General features: G+C 49.8%; 1 long non-coding RNA gene across 3 annotated transcripts; it reads right to left on the bottom strand.

Annotated features, from left to right (window-relative positions):
• Positions 1 to 5,632: 5,632 nt before the first annotated feature.
• On the bottom strand, positions 5,633 to 9,689 carry LOC123052615 (uncharacterized). Of its 3 annotated transcripts, none has more exons than XR_006424832.1 (4): positions 9,156 to 9,676; positions 8,630 to 8,813; positions 8,006 to 8,147; positions 5,633 to 6,443 (listed from the first exon to the last, which is right to left on the bottom strand). It is a non-coding gene; the product is annotated as an uncharacterized lncRNA (long non-coding RNA). The 3 variants fall into 3 exon arrangements; XR_006424834.1 differs by having other exon boundaries at positions 8,504 to 8,813; XR_006424833.1 differs by having other exon boundaries at positions 8,006 to 8,813; positions 9,156 to 9,689.
• Positions 9,690 to 9,908: the final 219 nt, after the last annotated feature.

The following is a 9,908-nucleotide window of genomic DNA, read 5'->3' on the forward strand; positions in this document are numbered from 1 at the left end:
TTCATGCCCGAAGCTTTGAGGAAGGCGACCTTGTTCTTTGGCGCGTTCAGTCGGCCAAGAATTCCAACAAGTTGACGCCAAAGTGGGAAGGCCCTTCGGGTAATACGAGTCACCAGGCCTGGCGCAGTCCGCCTGGAGACCGAAGATGCTGCCCCAATGAGCAACTCCTGGACAACTCCTGGAACATAGAGCATCTTCGCAAGTTTTACCCGTAAGGCGCGGCTTGCCGGGCCTCCCGGCAAGCCACCTTTTGTACAAGCCTTGCCGACAAGGCATGTAACCCTTTGTACAAAGCCAGGCGCAGACCCTGAGCATAAATAAATGAAGCGCTGGCACCCTAAGTTATAGCATGCATGCTAGGTCGAGTCTCTTCCTTGGTTAGGGTTGATAGTGCTTAGCGGCGACTAACCCTTAGCCTAGAGGTCGAGTGTGCGTCAATCTGTTTCTTTCCTGTCCTCCTTTGGTTCGCAGGGCACATGAGCACTTCTGCTGAGCTACTTGGAAGAAGGGAAACGGACCGGCGTCCCGACCCCGGCAAACCAGAGTTGCCGGGGGCTGCAAGCACGAGGATCCAACCGCGGCAAGACAAGGTTGCCGGAGGCTGCAGATCCAGATAAGTCTTTCATCCTCTATCATGCATTTCGGAACGGAACTGGGATATGTGAAACCTCGTTTTATTTCTAGGCCACCGTGCTCCCCTTTTCTATACCCAAGAATTATCTCCTGGGCCCAGATTTGGTTGTAGCCGCGGTGGCAAGGAAGTAGAACAAGGAGCCTAAGCCCGATTCACCCCTGCCTCCACCAAGGGCGCGAGAATGGTCGAGCGAAGTAGGGGGACGGCAAGGCCTATTGCCGGGTGAAAACGTTTATCTTAAATTATAACAAGGATTCGTTCCTTGTCGCGGGGTCTGCCCACGAACGAAAAACCCGGCAAACATCCTTTTTTCACTAAATGCATCCCACAACAGGTACAGTCCGTACGGAATGAAAAACGTGAACAAAGGGGATTACAAGCTTTAAGTTCAACAAGGCCCGAAGGCTTACAGATTAAAAAAGAGATAAGGTGCCCGTGATCCCTTTCTTGTCCCTCTCCTCAGGAGGCAGGTCAAGGAGGTGAGAGGACAAAAGGGGCGCCTAGGCGAGCTACGAGCAGCAGAAAGCACCAAGAGAACACCTCGGTGGCCGCCCATGGGCAGGCCGGTGATGACTGTGCCGGGAAAGGAGCTGGAAGACGAGGCGGCAGGACCGGCGGTACGCGACGAAGGTGTCGGTGCCCGCGTACTCCGAGTTGACGGCCTTGCCGCCCGCCCTCTTCCTCTTCCGCAGCCTCCCGACGCCAGCCGACCAAGGAGACGGCCCCGAGAAGTTCGAGGAGTTGGCCCCACCCCCAGCAAAACCCTGCCGGAGGAGCGGCCAGGTGCAGATGTTGCTGCTGCCGCACCCGCCCAGGCGCGGGGCGTCCGATGCCTAGTCGGACTCATCCTCGTCATCTGCCCCGCTGTCCTCCTCATCACTATCGCTCGAGGAAGAGCTTCCATCGTTAGAATCTCCATCGGAGGAGCTCTCCACGCAGCACTTCAGGAGAGTCCCGAAGTCTCCGAAGACCTTGACGGAGAGCAGGCCGTCCTCCATCAATTTGAAGTAGAGGACGAGCCCCGCCGTCAGGCTGTGGATGCGAGCGAACGTCTTCCACCCACGACGGAGGTACATGACCCGAGGAGCCGGGAAGTCGACGTCGACCCGCGTGCCCCCATTCCCACAACCCCTCATGTGCAATCTGAGGGATTGGGGCCGGTCACGCTTCATCTCCCGAGCAAACGGGGCGGGAAGACGGAGACGGCGACGCGGAGGCCGGCGCAGCCTAATGAAGAACTCGCGGGGCTGGTCTCTGACATGGCCTTCCATCGGGAACGGCACCATTGGCGGGGGCGAAGCCGGCGCGCCACCCCGTCCTCCTCTTCCTCGAGCACTACGACCTCTGCCCCGGCCTCGCCCACGGCCTCGCCCCCTCCCCCTTCCCCTCGCGGCCCGTTCCACCGCCACGGGCTCAGGAGGAGGAGGGACACGCTATCGAGCGGCGACCCTCGCCGCCACCGTCGAGGGACCCGGGTTCCCTTTCTCCATGGCGAATGAAAGGAAGAAGCAGAAGCAAGAGGAGATAGATGACAGAAGAATGCGGGACGCCATCCCCCCTTCCCCCTCTTTATAAAGGGGCGGGGTCGGGGCTCGGCCGCCCCGCTCGGCCAATCCAGCCACCGGAGGCGCAGGGAATCAGGACCGACCCGCTGCCCCAACCAGCGACGGCCCGGTTTCCCGCCTCCACCGCTTGCCACCCCAGGCGCATGAAGGACGCGTGGCGGACGTGCAGAACTGAGGGGACGGGTGAAGCCACCTCTCCCCACCCCGTGATCTTGGGGAGTGGACGCCTTGAAGACCGCGACCCAGCCCCGTTCAGTAAATGAGCCGCGCCTCCACGCCTCCCTCTTTTTACAGGGAAGGCGCGAGCCGCCTCTTTACTGCGATATGACGCATGTATGTGGAAACCGCCCCGCGCATGCCGCCCACGTCACGCACAGCCCTCCACGCCGCGCCGGGCGCGCGGGTCGTGGGAAGCGCAGCGCGCGAAAAGTCTTACCACGGTAAAAACCGCCCCGCCTGCCCGCGCACCGTTTTGGGCCTGGCCCAACAACGTGTCGCGCTTATGTGTGGCCCAGGCCCGGGGGCTCCTGTCGGTGTACAAAAAGAGGGGCACGCTTTTGTACCCTTTACCTGTGCACGGGCAGTCGGAGCCGCGCCCACGGTCACACCAAGCAGAACAGGGGAGGTGAGCCAAGGTAAGACCGAAGCCCAAGATAATCAGAGCAACGCCAAGGCCGAGACCACAAGGAGCAGAGGGACGAAGCAGGCTCCCCCGGCAAGACCCTTGCCGGGGCAGCCTCAGCAGCCCCGGCAAGACCCTTGCCGGGGCAGCTCGCCCCACGCCAACAGAGCGAGCCACCCTTGAGCCCACGGTCCCCAACGCCATCATCCACGTGGGGCCAGGGCTCGGGAAGGCACCTCTGTGGTGGCATGCAGATCTTTGTGAAGACATATTCAAGATCAGATGAGGATTAGAAGACGACAATCCTCGGCAAGATCCTTGCCGAGGAAGGCCACCAGACCCCCGGCAAGGCCCTTGCCGGGGACGACAGCGCGCCACGGCAAGACCCTTGCCGGGCCACCCGGCAAGGCCCTCACCAAGGACGCCAGCAGGGCCACCGCCAAGCCCACGCCAACCAAGCTTCCACCGCCGTTCACATGCAGCTGCCAGCCCAACCAGCTGGGCAGGCACCTGCGTGGCAACATGCAGCCCCCAGGCCAACTCATCGAGCGCCTGCGTGGCGGCATGCAGATCTTCGTGAAGGTTCCACCACCGCGCCACCTCAGCTGCCTGCCTGCCTACATGGCGCCGCACGCATCGTTGGCCAAGGCGCGTGTCGAAGCAAGGAAGAGCGGCGACGGACGGGACGGGCCTCGCCCCCGTCCCCGATAAAGCAGGGGGGCACCTAAGCTACGCATTAAATGCGTCTTGTCCTTAATACGAGCGATAAGCTCAGGGCACTGTGCGCCTTTCCACCTCTTGTGTGCCACTGTGGCAACCCCTTCCGACTATAAAAAGAGGCCCATGGCATACTGGAGAAGGATTCGGCTCTTTCGAACCACACACTCACCACAGCTAGTTCGAGAGCTCAAGAACTCTCTGAAATACACCCACTAAAGCAGGACTAGGGTTTTACGCATTCTCGCGGCCCGAACCTGGGTAAACGCTCTTTGTGCTGGCTACTGATCCTGCTCTTCTTGCAACCCTGCGGCCCGGCAACCATAGTAGGGATTCTTGTGATCCCATAGGTGTCGTTTCCCCCGACAATCAAAGGCCTAGGCCTTACTGATGTGATAGATTGTTATTGAGGCGAGGCAAGAGTTAATGATGTTGATGTAGTTGAAGAAATGCATTCCTTCCATGTGTGCATGCATGTATTTTTATCTCTTTGACATCGTAATGTGTATTGCATGTTCATTTCCTAATTAGTACGGTTGACAGTCTAGTGAATCTTTATAATAAATTATAAAGTAATATGAGCTTGAAGTTCTTCACTACTTCAAAGAGAACAAAAATCTTTTCAATACTTATTTTATATTACATATGATGAAGGTTCAGTCAGCTAATAGTGAATCGATTTATTTTATATGACATGCGGTGAAGGTTCCGTCAGCTAGCAATAGAGGCAATTGATATTTTCGCGCAAAAAAGAAGAAGGCAATTAACATTAATGTATAAATTCAAGTAAACATGCACTTGGTCACATCACGCTGCACCAACCATGGTCACATCCATGCAGCCATGCAAAAAATGTCTCACATCCCACAGAATTCACTAGGTGCACCAACATGTTACACCCCGCAGATCCCCCATAAAGTCACACGTGTCAATACTTTATTAATTGTTTCGAGCTGCAAAAAGAATTCCAGTATGTTATATGAAGAAGACTGGTAATGATTAAAAAAGTATGCCGGTTACTTTAATAACTGTACTAATGGGGTTGTGTACACATTACTAGCCTCTTTGTCTTGAAACAATTTCGTTGCTTTCATTATCTTATGTTTTTAACGAAGAAAGGTCCTTCCGTGCAAGATGAACAGTACCAAACAATGCAGAAATATCAGGCTTTTGATGCCGCGGAGAGAACCTTATTTTCCACACATGAGTGGGCCCACCTGAAGCAATGTCAATTCAACATGGCGCACCAACAAGTCACCGCCAAGCAGAAAGAATTCACAAGACCAACATATTATCAAACATATGTGAGAACGTTTCATATTCATATACCATTGCATATGTACTCATATATAGTCTCCTCATATTGGTCCAAAGCTACCACAGGACGCTTTCAAGAGTTTCCACAAGCTCTTTACTACTTCATCACTAGAACTACTTTGGCAGATGTCCGTACAAGAATGATATGGATTATCATAGATCATGAAATCAACAATTTTGGGGCGTAGTATTGAAATGTAGTTTCTACTGTATGAAATGTATCCCATATTTTATGTAAGAAAAATCTCGCTTTTCAAGATCCCTTGTCATCTAGCATAATTTCACTATGAGATACTCCATCAAAGTTCTCCATCATTATATACACAACCAATCCAGTTACACATCAGACTTAAATAAAAGGAAAAAAAAAGCTATGGTTCCATAAACTCGACCAATCCAGTTATACATCAATGATTCTTGAACACCCGAGCAAAGAAAAGATGGTCAAACTAGCAACCAATCAAACAACTGAAAAATTAACAACACATGAGTATTTCCCTTACCACGTATGAAATCTCAACATCAATGGTGCGCGGCGTGGCGCCGCGCGGGTACGGCTAGTTATTGCTAGGAGGGTTTGATTCCATGTATTTTATGACATCTCTAGCGGGAGGGAGGCTCGGTCAACAGATAGATAAAGGGGAGGCGAATAACGAACAAAACCAAAATGTATCATTCATATGCAAAATACTCCCTCCGTCCCATAATATAAGAGCGTTTTTGACACTACACTAGTATAAAAAACGCTCTTATATTATGGGACGGAGGGAGTATCTATTAAAAAGCAGGGGGGAAACTTTGAGGTACCGCGTACAAGAAAGCGTTTTTTCTGTACCACCTCTTGGTAACATGGTAAATTCATTTTGAACTTGTAGCAATCAGTCTGACACACACATTCCGTTCTTGTCAACCAACTGGCATTTACATATGCATACCTATCGCCACTCATAATCCCCTCTCCCAGAACCTCGGAAATGATCCAATGCGCGTGAAGCAACATGCATCTCTGTTCTTAACTATTCATTTATTTTTTGCACTACTAATTGGCCTTCATTTGAGCCTAACATCTCGCAAAACCAGGCCATGCTACCCTCGCCGTACCTCTGGTCCAGTCTGTCCTCTAGCCGTCCAGCCTGCCTCCACAACATGGCCTCGATCTCACCAAGCTCCGCAACATCCTGCTATCGCCCCATCTTGAAGCTCTACGTCATCCTACAGTTGTTGCACACGAGAGGGTCGACACTCAGCACCCAGGCCGAACTGACTGACCGCCGTCCTGCTCGAAGATACATTCAAGTTCCTCTACCTCAACCCTGCCCTGACATCCAACGTCCAGGTTGTCCTTCATTCCTCATAGCACCGTTGTCAGTGTGTTTGACTACAGCCGTGGCTTTAATCCAGCGAGACGCGCATGACAGGCATGGCTCTGCTCCGGCAAACAACGACGGCGATCACTCTGGCAGTGCGACGCAGCAGCTCCTAACGGCTCACAAATGGCAGGTTGATGCTTCACCTATGGACAACACCTCTGGCTGCAGCTGTGTATCAGTGATCACCACGCGAATCTCTCAAACTGGGAGGAGCCATCCTGTAGCAATGGTGACAGGGATGCTGAGTCGGTCGCCCGACCATAATAAAGAATATATATGGAGACAAAGGACAAAACTTATATACATGTTATTATGTGAACTTGCAATCACTTTCATTATACCTCCAACAGTTCAACCATTTGTTGCTGATACAAAACTCTGTTTTATGAAAAAGCTGGGCTGACCTCTGTGTTATGAGGAGACAAGTTCTAACACTATAATAAAATAAACTCAAATAGTTTCTCTTCCTTGCATATTTTCTCCTGGCAGTCATGGTGTCTCCTAAACCACCATCTCACTTCAAGAAGACAAATTGGCATATCTCTACTCTAACATAACTTGGGAACACTATCAAGTACAGTACGTTTGAAGGAACTCCACTTGTGCGGGTGTGTGTGTGCGTGTGCGGGTGTGTGTGTGTGTGTGTGTGTGTGTGTGTGTGCGCGTGCGTGTGTGTGTGTGTTTTAACAAACAATTCATTTTTAAGGAGACATCAATAAATCTGGGTTGCACTCATTTTAATATACAACAAGCAATAAAATGCAAAGTGTGCAACAATGTAGCTTCTTAATCACGCCTCCAATAATTACTAAACTCTTGGCGACAACTGCATCTCTAAGTAGTAATGATCCTGAAGAATAAATGCCTCAGGGAACTTAGAGAGAAATCAACAATAGGTCTGCAACCATTGAAGTGAAATATATGGCAGCTTGATGGGAAATTGTTATTTTCCTTTCCTACTATGATTTCCTTATCTCCACATGTGAGAGGGAATGTATCCTATCATCACTGAAATTAGAAAATGCAAGAAGTTTTTGTTAGATGCAATTTCACTTCCAACAATGTGAACCTGACCATCTCTGAGAAGCGGCGGAACTACAAAAATAAAGCTGGGAAGGGAAGTCTGAAAGGGAGCACACATAGGCGGTGTCGTAGATGTCGTGGAGGCCCAGGTGCTCAATTAATTGTATCTCGGTCTCTGCTCACTACAACACTGAGTACACCTAAATTTTTATGTCTGCACTCAGATTTTGTGTTTACTCTTGCTAATTGTAGGAAATCAACACCGAGCAAGGCATTACTTCCCTGGCAGTTTCTCTAACTTGATCAAAATAGTAAACATGGTATTGAGGAGCTGTCTACACAAAAAGATTAAGGATAAATATTATTATAGAGCTCGGAGAACAATAAGTAGTATGATCTAAATTTACAAAAAAAACTATGTGGTCAAATATGTTTACTTTCTCAAGAAATAATTGAGGGATCACAGCTACTTCTCAAAGGCATTGGTATTGGGATTTCAATGTGTTTTTGTTGCACATTCTCAGATAAAATTTGCATTCCTATCGATCTGATTTGAGACTAGAATTGATGATGGTTGGCAATTTGGAAGTGTGTTGAAGGCACATTCTCAAAGAAAATGCAATTCTTTCCTGAAGGAAAAATGGACAAAGCACATCGATCCGCAAAACCATGTCTAAAGTATGATGTTCTTGCCACACCGAATTAGCTTCTTAAAAAATCACATGTTGACATGTGTGTGAGAAGGAGAGGCACATACCTTGCCAGTGTGCTTCTGATGCAATTGAAGCGTAGTTCTCGTCCATCCAGCACCACTCGTTCCTGATCCGCCAGTGTGCTCCTGATTCACTCTCCCCAATATACTTGTTCAACAGCTCAGGAAAAGGTAACATCTCAACATTCTATACAAAAAAGAAATCTAGCATTAATAATATGACAATCTCAAAACCAATTGCCATTTGTGTCTTTCCATAGCCTGAAGGTCCAAACAGCAGAAACCAACTTGCAAGTTCACTCAAATCCTTCAAAGGCAGACAAAAAAAAGGGGAGCATGAAAACAATTATGAATACTTAGTATTTTAAGCATTCAGGTGCCCTGCTACAACTTATAAAATGCATATAAGAAGCACAAATGTCTATAGACCACCTTTAGGACGAATTCAGAGGTCACTTAAACTTTTAAACTACTAATCACTGTGATGACCAGATAACACAACAAACAGAAGAACATGGCGCATAACACAACTTATGTGATTACCTTGTAAACATTGGGGTGCTTTATACAGTGAAGAATGCACCAGTCAATTTGTTTCTTCAACAAATCAAGACCACCAACATTCTCCAGTGTGACATCACGCACATTAGAAAATCAGCTCATGATTACCTTGTAAACTTTACTCCAAGGATGTCTCGGCTGCCTTTTTTGCCAGCCACAGACGCAACCATAGTCGTAGTTGCTGCATCTAACATCATGTCATGGCAGGGCACCTCCACATTGACCGAGATCTCAAACTGCTGGACAGTGCTTGAACAGACATTTCACCTAGATGGCACCAAGATTTCACAATCTACATTTCACGCCAGAAAACAAACAATGATTGTTAGTTTCCATTTCCAGTTTGCAAAACATAAGCTTAAATGGGAAGAATATATCTCCCAGTTTGCAAGGTGCAGTCCATTAATCAATCTTCTATACTATTTATATTGAACATGTAGTGGTCAAGAACACTAAATTCAATCTCGGTAAAAAAAATGAAAACTGAAATTCCATTGACATCCATTGTTCCATGATGGACTTTACACGTATGTTCAACAACAAAGACTCCCCTCAACTCAGCTCGACTCAACATTATCTAAACTATGGAGCGGAGCACAAACAAGTAGGCAGATAGAGAAGTAGAGTCATGTACCTGCACCCCTTGGCCGTGGCACACACGAGCTCGTCCTCGGTCGGGTGCACCGCGACGTCGTCTGGATCCCCCCGGGCACAATCCTCGCCTGGAACTCAAAACTCAAAACACATGGAGAAAGAGGCACACCCGGGTGAACCCACGATTGAATTCGAGGCAAAAAAGGTGTCGGGTAGCGACCCACCAGGGCTCCTCGGGGAGTGGCGCCGGGGAGGATTTGGGGACATGGGCGGGGCGAGGAGGAAGGAGCAGTACCCACCAGGGGCTCATGTGAGAGTGGCGTCGGCGCGGATTTGGGGACGGGGGAGGGGCGAGGTGGGAGGGGCAGCATCGGTGGGCGTGGGTGGGAGTGGCGTCGGGACAGTGTGCGGGAAAGCGGCGAAGGGACTGGGGATACGGTGGGGATACGGGGGAGGGTGAAGCCAATCCACCGGAGGGCAGGATCTCCTGTCGCCGGAGATCATATGTGGCGGCGGCGGGTGCAGGAGACCTAGCCCTCGCTCAAGAGTCAGAGAAGGGGTGGGCAGTTTGTTTGTTTTTTTCATGATAATACGTGTCTCATTTATATAGAATAAAGATAGAGTTACAAGGCACGTAAGCACCGACCATATAAGACTGAAAAGATAGGAAAATCCTATACAAAATATCAACGTCTGTCCCTCTCCTTCGACACCACCGAAGCGGCCACCAAAGGGTAAAAAGACATATCACCTCTTCACTCAAGCTCGACGCGGCTCCATCGCTGATCAACAG

The sequence above is a fragment of the Triticum aestivum genome, chromosome 2D (genome assembly GCF_018294505.1).
Source record: "Triticum aestivum cultivar Chinese Spring chromosome 2D, IWGSC CS RefSeq v2.1, whole genome shotgun sequence".
Lineage (NCBI taxonomy): Eukaryota > Viridiplantae > Streptophyta > Magnoliopsida > Poales > Poaceae > Triticum > Triticum aestivum.